The 18,366-nt window shown below is 38.4% G+C and overlaps 1 protein-coding gene across 1 annotated transcript in view; it reads left to right on the plus strand.

Annotated features, from left to right (window-relative positions):
• Window positions 1-18,366, plus strand: part of LOC122808363 (unconventional myosin-Ie-like) — a gene marked incomplete in the record, with an annotated part of 1,223,059 nt that overhangs the window by 712,802 nt on the left and 491,891 nt on the right.

Raw genomic sequence — 18,366 nt, forward strand, 5'->3', positions numbered from 1 at the left:
TATCCCTACAAATCAGGTAATCCTAAACCAACTTGTTCTGTTGGAAGGATCAACTTATCCCAAATGAATCTTGCCCTCTTCCCCTCCTAGATAAATTCTTTCAACCCTTTAGTAATTATTGACCACAACTTTTCCTCTGGTTGGTAAAATATGACTGACCTGTATATAAAACGTATGAGACTAAAAGCATTTTTACTTTTTATATCTTGCTATCCATATCCATAAACAAGAGCTTCCAGTTTCTCAGTTTTCGTATTTGTTGCTTAGTCTCTTCCTACATATTCATAACTGAAATAACTGAATTCCTATTAATCCATACTCCTAAATACTCCATTTTATCATGTCCCCATAAATATGGGTATTGCCTAATCAATTCATGTGTGGGATACATAGTTTAACAGCTATAGCCTTTGTTTTGCATTCATTCATTTTGCATCCCGAAGACTTAACTCTCAAAATGTTCCACAAAATTGAGGTATCATTTTTGGTTTCATCAGGTACAAAATAATATATTCTGCAAATAAAGCCTACTTTAATTTTAAACAAGAAGTATGTTTATTTAATTATCACTTGTGACATAGGAAATCAAACATTCAAATAAATGGAAACAAACCATGTTCATGTATTTTCAGTTGTAAACATTATACATCACTTATAATCTGTACAGTCATAGTCAAGTCAAACATTACATAACTTATTTAATTCCTGCCTTCTCTTAAACCTCTTTCCTCCTCCAAAACATTATTCTGCATGCGTTGTTCCAACAATTTAGATTTTTTGCTATGTAATTTGCTCCTACCCTTTTCTAAAGATCCCTGTTATAGTTTTTTTATCACTGTTAGTATGTTCACTACTTCTAGTACAGTTGGTTTAGGCTTTGATTTCAATTTCAAGTAATTGCTTTTTTGACAGCCACCAGAATTAAACTCAGCAAGGCCTTACTGTGTCTAACCAAATCTGATTCTGTATCACAGCTCAAAAAAATAATTTCCTTAGTTACACCAATTTGCTCACCCAGTATTTCTGACATAGTAGTCTGCAGGGAATTTATGAAGTCTGCCAACTCATTACACTTCCAAAAAATATGTTCCTAATTACCTCTTTCTTCCCCATCACACCTCCAACATTGCAGTCTATTACCCGAGGAAAATTTCTTTGGAGTCTTAGTGCTTGGGATACAGAAATACTTATGCAAACACTTTCAAAGATCCTAAATCTTCTAGATTTTCTTGCATATTTCAGAGCCAAACATATTTCCTCCCATTGTTTCTTTGTGAAGTGCTTAGGCAGTCTTTCTTCCCAATCCTTTCAAACCATCTCTGATTGATTCCTATAGCTATCATGCAGTATTTTATATTCAGTACTAATTTTCCCTTTTTTAACAGTAGCTTCTGTTCTAGATGCCTCTAAAAACTCTACCAGTGCTGGTCTTTCACTTGGGGTCCCCATATATCTATCTCTCTGTCTATACTCTGATATCAGTCCTTGATTGGGAAGGCAATTGCTAGTCTTAATTCCAAATTAATTCTTGGCCTCTTCCCATTCTATTACCTTTTCTTCGCTATTATTTGCTCTCAACACCTTGGTTCTTTTGCCAGTTTTCTCCAGTAAATTCCAGCCCCCTCTTGACTGTTTTCTGTATCCCTTATTGCAGTCATGCATATTGGCAGAATCTCCTTTCTCCATTCCCACGTTGGCTTAGTTCTTTGAATACTTTCTGCGGTTTTATGAATATAATCTGTATGGTTATTGTTATTCTACCGAATCTGCATGCAAAGTCTATCTGTTTGTTTCTTGAACTTCCCTGTTTTGTCATAATTCCTCCCCACTTTGAATTACAGATTTCTGCTTGTGTTATGTATAGGAGCCTTACATGTGTAACTCCGAAATACCCTTTCAAATCCGGTAATCCCAAACCACCTTTTTCTATTGGAAGGATCAACTTATTCCTTTTGACTCTTGCCCTTTTCCCTTCCCAGATGAAATGCTTCAACTCTTTATTAATTACTATCCACAGCATCTCTGCTGGTTGAAAAAATATGCCTATGTATAAAATTAAGGGGACTAAAAACATTTTCACTGTTTGTATCTTGTTGTCCATATCCATAAAATAGAGTTTCCAGTGTCTCAGTTTTTGTATTATCTTTTGTTTAGTCTCTTCCCAAATATCCTTTGGATCCTTTTTAATCCATACTCCTGAATATTTAATTTTATCATATCCCCATGGATATGGATTTTGATGAACCAATTAATGTGTGGGTACATAGTTTACAGCTATTGCATTTGTTTTATCTTTATTAATTTTGTATCCTGAAAAGACTTAACTGTCTCAGAATGTTCCACAACACTAAAATGCCATTTTCTGGTTTTATCAGGTATAAAATAACATAATTTGCAAATAAAAACTAACTTTTTTGATTACCATCTCAGTTATATGCTTGAATTTATGAGTCCCTTGTTTTCTTTCCCACTGGTTCTGAAATATAACACAAATAACAAAGGGAAAAGAAGATACCACTACCTGGTTCCTCTGCTCAAACAGAACTTATCAGAGAGTAACCCCTCCACTTTTGTTTTCATGTCTGATCACTCGTATATCTTCCTAATTAACCTTATTATTGTATCAGGGAATGCAAATATTTCTATTGCCCTACCCATAAAATCCCAGCTTACTCTGTTGAATGCTTTCTGTCCATGAAGACTCACCAATAACAGCAGTATTTTCTTGCATTCTGCTTCCACCTGATTCTCTTAATATTGTCAAATGTTTGCTTCCCTCCATAAAACCACATTGTTCCATATCTATTAATTCTGGCAACACGTTTGCCATTTTTAACTATTATAGACATTTATAATTATGTTTTAAAATTTAAATGTCCCACTGTCCAGCTGGGTCTAATGGGTCTTTGCCGTATTAAGTATTGCAGCCACAACAACTTTCTTCTGGGATGTTGGTGCTTCCTCTCCTTTTAAAATATTTTTAATAGAGATTTCCAGATCTTTATCATTTTCTGTCCTCCTAATTTCCAAACATCTGCAGGAATACCATCTCTTCCTAGAAACTTTCCTGCAGATTGATTATATGTCACCATTTTTATCTCATCTTCTCCTATCTTAACTGTTAATTGTTGAGCCCCTTCTGCATCTAACATTGGTACACTTAAGTTTCCATAAATATTTCTATTTTGCTCGTTATTGAATTCCACATTTCTCTGCTTTTTACAAGTTTTCATAACATTTCTGAAATGTCTCTAATACCTCTACAGGATCTCTGATTATTTTTCTTATTGTAGGCGCCCTAGTTTTACAAAAACCCTTTCAACAACTTTCCATCACCTAAGTTGTTGTGCTAAAAATTTTTGTACTGCAGAGTTAACAGAAAAGCTGTCTTAACAGCAGTCTTTCTAAGCTCATGCATATTATCCATATACTCCCTTGTTTTCTCTCTAGCACTTTGCAGTTTTACCTCTTCTTGTTCTGTGAGATTCCCCTTCTTCTACAGTACTTTAACCTTTGTCAGCCCCTCTAAAGAATTCCTTTTATTTCTTAACCATATCCCTCTTTCTTTTATTTCTATTATTTCTATTTTTAAACTACACTTTCATTTCATCCCATTCACTAGCTATAACTTCTGAAGAAATGTCTTTTTTCCTTAACAAGTCTTGAATAATTTCTACTGCCCATTCCTTAAATTTCTCTCATTATAAAGATACATGTGGAAGCACCGGTGCCTCAATTTTACTTCATTACCCTGCATTTTTTATCTTCACTGTTATTGCCGCATGATCTAAAATAGTTATTGGATGTGTCTCAAACCTTTCAATTAAATTCATATATTCCTATGAAAAATGATTTCTGTCTAGTCTAGCCCAGTTATTGTACCTTAGAGAGTAATATGTAGATTCTCTCCAGGTTCTCTCTATGAATTCACATGTTCCATACCAAATAGCTTCATAAATTTCTTCAGACGTCTACCCTCTTTTATTAGATTTTCCCTTCTAGGTTCCCCAAATACATCCTCACTGTTGCAAATCAAGTACCAGCCCCTACCTGTATGTAATATTCAATGATGAAAGGTGATTCTTTTCCCCCAAAATTTTCTTAAGCTCTATAAGGGTAGGTTAGATGCAATATAAATACATGCCAGTGTAATGCTTTTCACTTGCCAGTAGCCCATTACAACAACAAATCTAACCATTGCCTTTCTTCTTTGTCTATCACTATTAGAGTTCCTCTAGCAATTAGTATAAGTATTCCCCATTTCTTATGTCCCTGATATTCTGTTGAATAAACATCCCAAAATCCTTTCTTTTTCAAATTTACATGCTAGCTTCTTTCCAAATTTGTCTTGTATAGCATTGCTATTTGGACTCTGCATTTCTTAATATAATTTAATGCTCTTACCTTTTTGTTTATATCTGTGAAGCCATTCACATTCCAAAATAATATGGATAGTATAAACATTATGTTAAGAACCAGAATCTCCAAAACAGTTCTATGGTATCACACTAGGGAGACTCGTTACCCATCTGAAAGATTAAGCACATTCATTTTTTATTTACATTTTAACAGAACTTCTTCAGAGTCTAATTAATAACATTTACTCAGTTTAAAAATCAAAGCTTTAGCCACATAACTACAAAAAATGGTCAGTCATAAACTCGTAATGATGAAAATAAACAATCCTGGTCAAGTGTGTAAAATAACTTAAAAAGGCATTGAATAAAATACTGTTTGTGTTTAGTAAAAGAAAAACAGCCAATCAGAAACTTGTGTTGATCAAAGTAACAATCCTAATGGAGAATTTGTACTCACTTACAGAACACGTAATGTAATACATTTCTTTTAACACAGTAACTATTAATGTTTCTTAGCTAATAAAAAAACATTTAATGTTCATGTAGTCATAGATTTCTGGGTGTTTGTCTACATTTGCCATATGGACTCTTGACACTCAAGCCACACTTTATAGTCCCCATTTAAGTCACTTAAACTAACAGCATCCAAAACAAAAAAGCTGAACTTCTTGAATGAATCACATATGATCGAATGCTTTGCTAGTGCATTATTAGTGTCTTTGTTCTTGATCACAAGAACATGTTTTATCTTTCCTATGTAAAAACAAGAACACAATTTGTAGGTGGCAAGGTTGACTACCACCTCCTGTTTCTGGAAGTCAAATCTTTCCTTCACTCTGATAGTGAAATCCCATGCATTTAAGTGTACACTTGAGTTGTTGACAAAGCAGCACTGTTCAGAATGTCTGCACTTAAAAGTGCCCACTGTGCCTTTGATCAAGTGTCCTACATTGCCACTCCGCTTGAACATAGATTTTATGTTATTCATTCTTTTATGAGTGAAAAGAGGGTGTTAACACACAGCCTTTGTTAACTCAAAATTCCCAAAATAATTTTCCAATTATTGTTTAAAATATTCTTAATAGTGTCCATGTCTATAGTGATAGGTAAAGGGAAGACTCTTTGAAACCCAATTCTGTTCAGTTTACTTCAGGGTGTGCTTGCTGCTGCCAGTGAAATAATGCCACTAGTCTTTCTGAGGACTGGTTTAGCTGAAGTGCATCTAAGCAAATGAGACTTTGTTCATAATCTTAGTTAGGCAATCAATATTGTATCCTCTGTTGAGAAACAAGTTTTCAGAATGAGTAATTCATTGAGAAAAGTTGTGTCATCACTTGTCAGCCTGCTCAACCAAATACATTGACACTTTTCCACACCTTTTTCACGTGTGGTGAATGAAGACTTTGTGTAGATATTCTTCTTCTTCTTTCAGCTTTTCCCGGTTAGGGGTCGCTACAGTGGAACTCCGGTCCGCTAATGATTGGCAGTAGATTTTTTTTACGGGTGCCGAGATGCCAGCTTGACGCCCAACCTTCAGTGAAGGCATGCCCATTCAACAAATGTCTTTCAAATGCCACTTGACCTCGGGGAGGACATGCAGACTCCACACAGAAGGTGCTCCAGCCGAGAATCGAACTGGAGAACCTCTTGCTGTGAGGCAATAATGCTACAGCTGCACCATCGTGGCTTAATTAGCAAAATCCTTCCTATAAATACTGCTCTGTGTCATCAATAGGTAGGGTGATGTCTAAAAGTGATCGTCATGCCGTAGTCACTTTTGGTGAACTTCAGGAAAGCTGCATTGGTATTCAGAAAGGAAATTAGTATTTCAAACTCTTCCATTGAGCCATTCCATATAAAAAAACAGGTTGTCTAATTATCTATGGTAGAGTAAAACTTGTAAAAACAAAGGATGTGATTTCAAGTGTTTTTGCTCCCATAGAGCCATGCCTAAGTTTCCAAAGACAGGGGCAGCTCTGCCCCCCATAACCCCTGTCTTCTGTTTGAACAGTTTTCCAAAAAAACAAGAAAAAGTTGTTTTGTAAAACTATTTCCAAAAGTGTACACATGGTGTTGATCAGACAATAGTTGGAGTTAGTAAAACTGGTTAGATATTCTCTAGTGAACTCAGTTACACTCTTTTGATTGATGCAAGTATCCAACGAAACCACATCAAGAGATGCAAACACATAACCATCCTCAAACTCTTTAAATTCTTGTAACAATTCCAGCAAATGCCAAGAGTTTCGAAGATAGTATTCAGAAGCCTGGTACTACAGGATTCAAGATGTAATCAAAATAGCTAAAACTGCCACTGCTGGTGTAAAAGGTGGTCAAATGCGATCTTTGTGCACCTTCGGAATCCCAAAAACTCTTGTCATCTTAGGTAGTTAACTTGCATAAAGGTATAAATGTTTTGATCCAAATTTCACTGTCAAAATAAATCAGAGCACAGCATCTATGTTCTTGAAATACTTCTTGATTGTGTCATTGGCAATCTCTTCATAACACGTTTCATTGAGTAGCATGAGTACAAATTCTCCACTAAGATTGGTTACTTTTGCCAAGACAAGTTTCTGATTGGCCGTTTTCTTTTACAAAACATGAATAGTACTTTATTCAATGCTTTTTTAAGTGATTTTATACACTTGACCAGGATTGATTATTTTCATCATTACAAGTTTATGATTGGCAGATTTTTTGTAGTCATGTGACCAAACACTTTATTTTTTAAACTGAGAATGAATTTTATTAATTAGATTTTGAAGAAGTTCTATTAGAATGTAAATAAAGAATGAAAGCATTTAATCTTTCAGAGGAGTTGTGAGTCTCTTTAGTGTGGTACAGTATACCTGTTTTGGAGTTTCTGGTTCATTTGTTCTATGCCATTTTCTTGGGAATTCATTGTTTCCCACCCATTACCTGTGACAGTTTTTTAAAATGTTTTTCCAGCTTTTGTGTTACATGTGCCCACTAATGTTTGGCAGGTTGATCTTTTATACAGTTTATTCCTGTCATCTCCATTTGATCCATTGTCACATTTTCCAGGACTTTGTTTTAATGAAAACCCAGAACAGCACTCCCAGAACAGCCTATAACTTAGTAACTTAAAACAAACACAGAAAACTATATATGTATATATATATATATATATATATATATATATATATATATATATATATATATATATTTATTGAAATAATGAAGTTTAACCCTCCTGAAAGGAACAATTTTCCCAAATCGATAGCTAAACCCACAAGTATTAACTAACCTAAAATTAAGGTTATCCATACCGAGGTGCATGTTACAGCCTGTGCTCCTATGTATGCTAATTGCTGCCTGTTTTTTCTTATCTTTATTCTCCTCTCAAATATGAAAAGCAGCTTGCATGCTTTGAAAAAACATTAACTTTTAGACTAAAGAGAAAGTGCACTGGCCATCTGTAAATAAAACTAAATTGTATGTTGTTCTAATAAATGCATTGAAGTATTTGGGTACCAGGAAAGCTATTATTTCTTATTCATTTCTAATAATTTCAAATTTTATTTTTAACTAAGCTATTTGCACTTGTACCTTTTAATTTTATGATTCCTGTAGCAAACAATACCCACAACTGTCAATATTTATTGCCTGCATCTGTAGTCAGTTTGTTTCCATGGAAACAAAGGAAGAGAAGGTATATCTGCCCTCAGCTGCAAATTTCTCAACTCACATTGAACACTTATTTGTTAAAGGAAGAATTTTTATTACATTCACAGTGTTCTCTTATTTTTAAAGCCCACATGCTTACACACAAAAAATATTAGATTAAGCCAAGGGCATCCAGACATTCACCTATGCAAAAGTAGGAGAAACATCTCAACTCTACATTCATTATAAATCAGTCCCCTTTTACACCCATCCCCTACTCCCCCAACAGCCCAAGATTACAGCATATCTACTTAAACATACTTTTGTCCAGCCATTGTTCTCTTTTTACATTGTAATGCCTATATTTTTTAAAAGTAAAAAGTGCTTACAACAATCACTGAAAATGCTATACTATATAACTCGTGATTTATATCATGAAGTGTTTTAGAAAAATGTTAAGAAAAAATGGGTCTATATTAGAACACCAAACTTTCAAAATTCTGAGTGTTCTAATATCGACCTGTTTTCAGCTGAAAATATCGAAGAAACAGAAAACCTCATTTTTTCCTAGGGAAAGAATTTGGTTGTCTGTTTCTGTTGCTTCTGTATTTTCAGCGCCGTGGTGGAAAATTACAGGTCAAGTTCAGGTAAGTGTGCGATTATATGGACATGAGGGTTAGGGCAGGTTAGGTAAGTTAGGGTTAGGGCGCGGGTCAGGTAAGTGTGCGATTTGTGTGGACATGAGGGTTCGGGTTTGGGTTAAAGTAAGTGGATAGTTAGTGGTGTACGTATAGTCTAGTGGAGGGTGAGGTGTAAGTTTAGGTGTATGTGTGTGGACTGCTGTTTGTTTGGTGTGCTTCTGTTGTGTGTGTGTGTTTTGGAACAATGAATGTTTTCCCTAGGAAAAAATTTGCTGTTCTGTATGTTCGATGTTTTAAATTTTCGATTAATAGGGTTCGATATTAGAACACTCTAAATTTTGAAAGCTCGGTGTTCTAATATAGACCCGAAAAAACTTTTTACTTAGTTACTTTTTCCCCTTTTAGTGCCCTTCCAAACATTTATGACATGAAGTGGGGTATGTGCCTTTCAGACCCCACACTTTAACAAAGTCAATGACATCCCAATCCTTCTCAGCCACTTTTTCTTGTTAAAAACAAATGTGATTAATGTTTTATAGTCTTACATTTATTTACTAATTCCAGTATTGCTGATCACCTTCATGTTCAGCTCCATCTGCCAACCACAGACTCTGGTAAAGACTAAATATTACCAAAAAGTAGCAATTCTTCTAGTCAGCTTTTTTTTCTGCTTTTAAAACATTTTCCTTTGGAACACTGAAAACGGTTTCACTGGCAAAGTCTCTATATGAGTTTTTACTATCAAAGAATGAGAAGCAGAGCCTGCTTCTGTTTGATGGCTCCCTTTTTGTTGGACAGATTTCTGTATTTCCTCCTTAGCCTGTTCAGCATAAAAAATGACTTTGATCCTCCAAGAAAAAATATTCTGAAGACAGCTGGATATAGCAGCATGACTTTCGCACATTTGTCCACATTCCCTGTTTGCTGGAATAAGTTAGCTTCATTTCTCCCTCATATAGAGTGAATAATCCATTCCCCAAACACTCCAATTATTAATACTTTGCACTTCTGCCACAGGTTTGCCAGGATCAACTCTTCCTTCTGGTATGATTGCATATTTACTAATATAGGTTTTAGATGCTTTCTCATGGCCAATTGTAGAACATAAACACAATGTGCCTTTCAGTTAACAAATTCTACTGTGGAATACCAGTCCAGTTGCTTATTTGTGCTTTCATAAAATTAATACAGTTTGTTCCTTCCAGTTTCTTTGGTACAGCAGAAAATCTCAGGTTTTCCCTGTGTGCTGTGTTTTCCAATTCTACCATTTTTTTTTTTTTGAAAATGCTTTTCTTGAGCAGTCTCCTACTTGGCCAGCCTTGTCTTCATTTTGAACTCTGATTTGTTTAAATCCTCTCTCATTTTTTCCAGCCTTTTGATGTTTGAGTTGCTATGCTCCTTTATTGTTTCATATAGCAATAACCCACGCCTGGGTGTGGGTAATGCTGGATTTACCCATGGTTGGTGTGGTTTGGTCATGAGGGCAAAGCCCGAGTGGCCAAACAAAGACAACCATGGGTAAATCCAGCATTACCCACACCCAGGCATGGGTTATTGCTATGATACAATGACATTATTTAAGAAAAAAAATAATTACTTTTCTTAAATAATGGCATTGTATAATGTCTTCTTGCTGCCCTTTCACAGCTGTCTGGTATTCTGAGGCAGATGTTCATCGTGTTTCACTGTTGCAGTCTTGACTGTAGGGTTCTCCCCTGCCAGCATGCAGTCCCAGGTCGGCCAGAATCCCAAAGTCTGGTTCCGGCGTCGGCTGTTCAACCATGCTCCCTGACGTCAGAGCGCCAGGAGTACAAAGCTGACAGCCGACGCCATCTTCTCCAGTCTTTCTTGCCGTGCGGTGATAGCAGTTCGCAAGTGCCAGTCGGCTGACTCCTGATGATTTGTTCTGATAAACTTCAGTCCGAAGATTTTCTTCTCCATTCAAAGCTAAGTACCCCATTGGGGAAACTTTTTTCTTGCTCCACTCCGATGTCAGAAAAAGTTAATAATTGTATTTCATGTGGGAAGCAAATACCTCATAAGGATTTTCATTCTTACTGTATTCCTTGCTTAGGCCCTAACCATGACGTAGCTAGTTGTCAGTTTTGTGCTAGATTCAATCAGTGTACAATTAAGCGCAGGTACGATTTTGCTTTTCATTACTTCGGTAGGCGCTTTAACTACAAAATGTCATCAGATACGGTTCCAGCTACCGGAATTCACAAACGTCACAAGGATAAAGACAGGCCTCCGAGGTCCAAATCTGATGATAGTGCACAAGCGGAGCCAGCTTCAGGTTCGGCCATCGTCAGTGAGGTGCTTTTGCAGCCCCTGTCGTCGGCCATTTCAGAACCGATGGCCAAAACGGACTCTCATGAGGAGCCAACCAGGCCTTTAAATATTTCTATTGCAGGACCTTCGGACAATGCTCCTTCGGATGGGTCCGGAGCCGCTGTGCAGGTACCGGCTTCCGAAGGGGTTTTCAGGCCTATTCAGCTTCTAATAAAGGCAAAGCCAAAGACAAAGGCAAAGACTCCTTCTAAATCAAAGACTGCAACACAGGCCTCTTCTGAACCGGCTCCCAAGTCACAGAAACAGTTACTCAAGATGGCGGAGGATTTACTTACTATGATTAGGGGTTTACATCCCCCTCCAGATAAAAGGCCAAGGCAGGATGTTTATTATGATTCCCCTGATCAGGCTTCTGTTTCTTCAGTTTCTTCTTCTGACCAGGAATATTCTTTCCCTCCCTTATGAGGATTCTGATGCTGAGAAATCCATTCCTTTAGCTTTTCCCCCTGAGGATTTCTCTTTTGGGGAAACTTTGCATGAAATGAGGGAACATTTCCACTGGGAAGGACAGGAGTATTCGGAATCTAAGAAAAGACTGAGGGATTTTCTTCTTCTTCCCCAACATACACCCCTGGCTATTCCTCCTGTTTTGGATATTGTGGATGATGCCTTTTCGGAGGCTAACTTAACCCCTGACTCTTTTCCTCCTGCTCCTGTTAAGCCTGATAGATATTACAGGGTTCCTGATTCCCAACAGTTTTTATACAAGAACCCTTCTGCTGACCCTGAAACCATTTCTCAGGGTCCTAAGGGAGTTAAGGCCGCTTCTGCCAAAAATCCCATTCCTACTGAAAAGAATTCTCGATCCTTAGAAAGATGGGGCAAAAAAGTGTACACTTCTGCTACTTTGTCCATTAGGGCTTTAAACTGTCAGTTTCATATGCTGAAATACCAGCAATTTCTCTTTTCTGTTTTAAAACAAAAGCTTACTTCCATTTGTGCCTGTGCAGATGATAAGGAATTACATGACTTATTGCATGCCACTGAACAAGTTGGGAAGCATGGTTTACACTGTGGATTTGATGCCTTGGAGGATTTTGTAGGGCTGCTGCCTCCGGCACAGTCATTAGAAGGCATGCATGGCTAAAGGAACAAAATTTGCCTGAACAAGTAAAGGCTAAATTATTGGATGCTCCTGTTCAGCATAATGTTTTGTTTGGGTCAAAAGCTGAAGAGGTGATTAAAAAGATGGAGGATAAGGCGAAATCCATGCAAACAGTTAAAGATTTCTTACAAGTACAGCCACCTAGATTCAGCAGGAATTGGCCTTCAAAAAATTGGTTCTTTCCCACTTCAGACAGGCCTCAGAGGGGTATATATAGACGCTCCAGAGGAAGGCCTCAAACACAAGCTTCTTATAGACCAAGACAGTGGACTGCTTCCACCCCTAGGGGAGGAGAGGACAGGTCACAAACTCAATGGCTCCCTCTGTTGGGCTACAGGAACTTCTTGCCTGGAAGCCCCTCTCAGAGAAAAACGTTCTCTTTTTTTATCAAAACTGGACTCAACCCAAGACAAGTGGGTTTTGGATGTGGTTTTAAGAGGTTACAAATTCCATTTTCATACCTTGCCAAGGCCAAGCGGATGGCCAGACCTTCCAAAACATCAATGGACAGAGGCTTTAAACCAGGTGGAAGCTCTTTTGGCTATGAATGCCATAGAACTGGTTCCACTTTCAGAGATGGGGCAAGGTTTTTACTCAAGGCTCTTTCTAGTCCCCAGGAAGCAAAACTCATGGAGACCCATTCTGGATCTGTCAGTCTTGAACACCTTTCTAGAGATTCCAAAATTCAAGATGCTTACTCTACAGCAGCTACTTCCAATGCTGTCCAAAGATGCATGGATGGTAACTTTGGATTTAAAGGAGGCATATTTACACATTCCCATCAGGCAGGATCGCAGAAAATACCTCAGGTTCAAAGCCGGATCAAGGCACTTTCAATTCTCTGCGCTGACCTTTGGATTGTCTACTGCACCCAGGGTCTTCACCAAATGCCTGGCTCCAGTAGTAGCTTACTGCAGACTCAAGGGAATTCAAATTTACCCTTATCTGGACGATTGTCTAATTCAGGCAGACAGCAAGGATGTCTTACTTCAGCATCTAGAATTTGTACAGAACCTCCTCAAGTTCCTGGGATTCTCTGTAAACATAAAAAAGTCAAATTTGACACCATCACAACAGATAACTTTTCTAGGTGCTCTTCTAAACACCACAACCCAGATGGCATTTCTGACATCCGAAAAACAATTACAGCTGGCTTCAACTTTCAAAACCTTGGCAACTTTAACTCAACTATCTGCAAGGAAATTCCTGCAGGCTTTGGGTTACATGGCCTCCTGCATCCTTCTCGTACCATATGCAAGACTACACATGAGGAAAATACAGTGGTAACTAAAAAGTGTATGGTCTCAGCATTGCCACAGTTTAGACATACTGATCTCCGTCCTTCCTTGCCTTCAAAAGGAATTTCTTTGGTGGTCCAGGGCATGTGCTCTAAACAAAGGGAAACCCTTCCGTCTGCCTCCTGCCACTCAGATTCTAACCACGGACGCCTCGGATTATGCTTGGGGAGCCCATTTTCAGGGCAACTATCTGCAGGGCCTTTGGACAAAGGATCAGAAGCTCCTGCATATCAATTTAAAGGAAATGTTAGCCGTTCAGAAAGCTCTATTGGCCTTCAGGAATCTTTTACAACCAGGACAACTACTAATATGGACAGACAACACCACAGTTATGTGGTACATAAACAAGCAAGGGGGATCTCATTCCTACCCCCTTTGCAGACTAGCCATGGATCTGTGGAATACAGCTCTAGCTTGCAATCTGGATCTTCAAGCTCAGTTTCTACCAGGGAAACAAAACTTCCTGGCAGACAGTCTGAGCAGAAACCTTTCGGATCCACACAAGTGGATGCTGGACACCAAAATATTCAGGATGATAACAGCAGTCTGGGGATGTCCTCACATAGACCTCTTTGCATCCCATCTCAATCATCAACTACAGAATTTTTGCACCAGGACTTTCCACAGAGAAGCTTGGAAAGTGGATGCCCTGTCATTCAGTGGGCGGAACCTCTCGGGATATGCCTTTCCGCCTCTTCCTCTTCTTCCACGGGTCTTATTGAAGATAAAACAGGACAAGCCCAAGATGATAATCTTGCTGGCTCCAAATTGGCCTCGGCAGTTTTGGTATCCAACTCTAAAAAGCCTATGTCTGGAGCCCCCTTGGGTTTTACCTCCGTCTCTGAACCTTCTGTCCCAACTTCAGAGTCAGGTTCTACACTCTTGTGTCAGAACTCTCAGCCTGGTGGCCTGGTTAATCCAGGACCTTTGATTTCTTCTTTCCTACCCAAGCAGGTTATGGATGTCATTTTAGAAGCCAGACGTCCTAGTACTAGAAAATCTTATGCAGGTAAATGGAAAAGATTTTGTTTCTGGATGCAGGCTCAGGATTCTGATCCTCTTCTTCCTAACATTACCTTAATTCTACTTTACTTGACAGATCTCTTACATAAGGGTCTCTCTTTCTCTTCCATTAAGATACATGCCTCTGCTATTTCTGCTCATTATAATACAGACCCTCCCATCTTTTCCCACCAGCTCATGAGACAGTTTCTCAGAGGAGCTAAGAACTTAAGACCTCCTAGATCTCCTCCCATTCCTGCTTGGGATCTCAACTAGGTTTTGGAAAAACTAACCTTGCCTCCTTTTGAACCTGCTGCCTCTTTTGACATCAAGTTTTTATCTTGGAAGGCAGCCATCCTGTTAGCTCTGACTTCTGCCAGGAGAGTTTCAGAGTTACAAGCACTTATGGCTGTGGAACCTTATATTATTTTTCATCAAGACAGGGTATCTTTGAGGACTAATCCTACCTTTATGCCTAAGGTGGTTTCCAAGGTGGCTTTAAATCAAACTATCCACTTGCCAACCTTTTTCCCCACTCCTCAGAATAAAGGGGAAAGGATCTTACATTCCTTGGATGTACACAGACAACTACATTTTTACCTGGACAGAACCAAGGACATCAGAAAATCAGAACAATTGTTTGTTTCTTATGCTTCAAGTTCCCAAGGTAAAGCCATTTCAAAATGGACCATTTCTAAATGGATTGCTCATGGAATCAGATTTTGTTGTTCACACCATGGAAAGCAAATCCCAGGGAATATACGGACTAATTCCACCAGAGCTGCTGCCACTTCTGCGGCCTTTCTCAGGGGAGTTCCTACTAAAGACATTTTGGAAGCTGCAACTTGGAGTTCAGTGCATACTTTTTCTAAGTACTACAATCTACCTCTCTACTCTAAGTCTAGGGCAGGCTTCGCCTCTGCAGTCTTGCAGGGCCTTTTAGCCACCCCTTCTTCTTTATGACCACCTCCCTTTCTTTCAGCTTTGGGATTCTACCCTACAGTCATGACTGCAACAGTGAAACACGATGAACATAGTACAATTGTGTACACCTACCATAAATGTAGATGTTCGAGTGTCTTCACTGTTGCAGTCTGGGTTTCCCTCCCTCCTGTCCCCTCTTATTTTCACTTTTGTGTAGTTCATTTTTTCACCATTCTTCTGAGGTGTATTTGCAAAGGTTATGGGACCTTTTTCATTTTGGGACTCCTGACATCTGGGGCAAGAAAAACTGGAGAAGATGGCGTCGGCTGTCAGCTGTCAGCTTTGTACTCCTGGCGCTCTGGCATCAGGGAGCATGGTTGAACAGCCGACGCCGGACCCAGACTTTGGGATTCTGGCCAACCTGGGACTGCCTGCCGGCAGGGGAGAACCCTACAGTCATGACTGCAACAGTGAAGACACTCGAATATCTACATTTATGGTAGGTGTACACAACTGTACTTTCTGATGTACTGTGCATGCGTATGCTTACGCAGTACATCAGAGCTGTGGGCAGAAGCAACGGAGAAAGCAAGATCTCTGTTGCTTTTTACAAACTGTCACGCTATGTTAAAGGAGTTTAACATAGTGAGACAGCTTTTAAAAAAGCAACGGAGAATCTCCGTTGCTTTTTTTTAAAGCTGTCTCGCTATGTTAAACCCATTTAACATAGCGAGACTCCTTTAAAAAAAGCAACGGAGATAGGAAGATCTCAGTTACTTTTTTTAAAGCTGTCTCGCTATGTTAAACTCGTTTAACATAGCGAGACAGTGTGTAAAAAACAACGGAGATCTTGCGTTCTCCGTTGCTGTAAAAAAAGTTATAATAATGGAAAAAGTCCAGGTGACCGGACCTTTTTCCATTACTATAACTCTGATTTACAACGTGCACACTGACCAATCAGTGTACACATTTTGGGATATTAATAGGGGGTTGTATAATTTCTTTTAATCTGCTCTGACCACATTTGATTTATTTTTTTCTGCTAAATTACTGTAAGCCATATCTTATACAAAAACTAGAGCTTGAACTGTTTTTTGCTGAGCATCTGCAGGATTCTGCTAAGTCGGTGTTTTTTCTCTTCACCTTTTCAGTTGATTTTCTTTGAGGCTAAGTGTCTTCATTGCTGGCATCCAAGCAGTGTACTTACTAGCCAGTAACTACATTTTCGTAAAACTGTCAGAATTACTAACCCTTATCTCAAGTTTCTTTTTTCACACTGGGAGAACTGAACAGATTTGTTTGTTTTTAGATTGAATTGTACAGGTTATAGGTCACACTAAAGGTGGGAATTTTTTTTAAATGATTTATTGTGGTCTCATTTTTTTTTCTATCACAAAGACCTGGCATTTTAACAGAGGTGTGTAAACTTTATATATCCACTGTAGATGGGGTGACAAGATTGGGAAGCATAAGATTCACTAGCACCTTGTTAGATGGAAGGGAATGACTAAAGACTCCATTTGGACAGAGTGAACCCACATGGTGTGTGATCTCAGAAGGGGTACCAAAAGCAGCAGATGAAAGACTTTCTCAACTGAAGGAAGCAATACTGAATGAGGTGTGGACACAAGAACTGCAATTTAAAGTAGGTGATTTGCATATTTTAGTGATAAGGGGGCAATGATAAGGCACACAGCTGAATTTATTGTGGTTATATGGTGATGCTAGCTAGCTACAGAGATTCAAGTGCAAGCTAGTTTATTTGGCATACCTTAAGATGTTTCTATCTAGTGGAACTAAGACTTTTTCAGAGGCTCAGAAAGTGTTAGGACCGTCAGTGAATAAATATATAAAGAGGAATGTCTATGTAAATGCACGCACACCCAGCATTGAGTTGCGTGTAGTCTGTCCTATTTAGTTCCTTTTTGGTAGAAGAAGGGTGCAACAGCTTGGCAAGGACTGTTTTATTGTGGAACTGATGGGCAGCTTCAATAAGGGAATAGACTTTTCTTGTGTTTTAAGTGTAGGATGGGTTTTGGACTTTGTGTACGAAGCAGTAAGATCTTAGTTAAGAATGAAATTCTGACTCCTAGAACTGGCATGGGCCACATGGCCAGATCAGAACAGTCAAAGTTCAGAGCGATAGCTTTTGGCCTTTTGCACAGGACGAGTTAACTTGGGTACAGTAATGGAACCAGCTTGATCACATGACTAATGCAGTCCAATGACAAAGAAGTAAGCAAAGATTTTTAGATAAGTGTCAGTGTGAGAAGGAATAGAAGTACAGAAAGCATCATGTATACTTGTATGACCTTGATTGTACTGTGCACATTTGGTAATATGTAGTGAAGTAGACCATTTATGGAGCCATAGATGCTAGAGCCCTGAAAAGGCTGTCATATCGATGCAACTTTGTTTTGCAGATTCTTTTGTCTTCCTCCCTAAATGGAGTTTGAGTCCCTATAATATGACATGGCCAAGGCATCATATTTTTTTCCCATCAGTTTAGTTGGTGACAGTGTTGGCTTTCAAATGATCTGTGAAAGCAAAGTCATTGTTTTTAACTGAATTACTCTGTTTACGTTAAGTTGATAAAGGCGTTTTTGGTCCATGTACATTTTATTCAGTACAAAAGAGGTGAAAATAATGTTCTTGTGTTCAAAGCTGTAGTCTTTAAAATGTAACATAACCTCCCTTTTCATACTTTTGCAAAGCGTGAAAGTTTTTAGCTCTGCTCATTTGTCAGTGACCGAAAGAGCTAGTAAGGCAAATAAAGATTGCCTGTATGACTGATAATTTGCTTATTTTTGTAATTAAATGGACAAATTCAAAATTTCACAGACAAAAAATGAGAGTATTAGTTAGTTAGTTCATAAAGTTTTGTAGTACAACTTGTCCTTGTTTTTTATTCAAAGATTTATCCAACGGCTAACCCTTTGGAAAAGTGTTTGAATTTAGCGCTTTATAGCACTTTATTGACCTCAGAAAGTTTCAGTGCTAGAGTATAAAACTTTGGGCAGTGATCACCCATGAAAGCTACAGAATATCTGTCTGCT

Source organism: Protopterus annectens, chromosome 8.part0 (assembly GCF_019279795.1).
Source record: "Protopterus annectens isolate FY-2018-M chromosome 8.part0, PAN1.0, whole genome shotgun sequence".
In the NCBI taxonomy this organism is placed as follows: Eukaryota; Metazoa; Chordata; order Ceratodontiformes; family Protopteridae; genus Protopterus; species Protopterus annectens.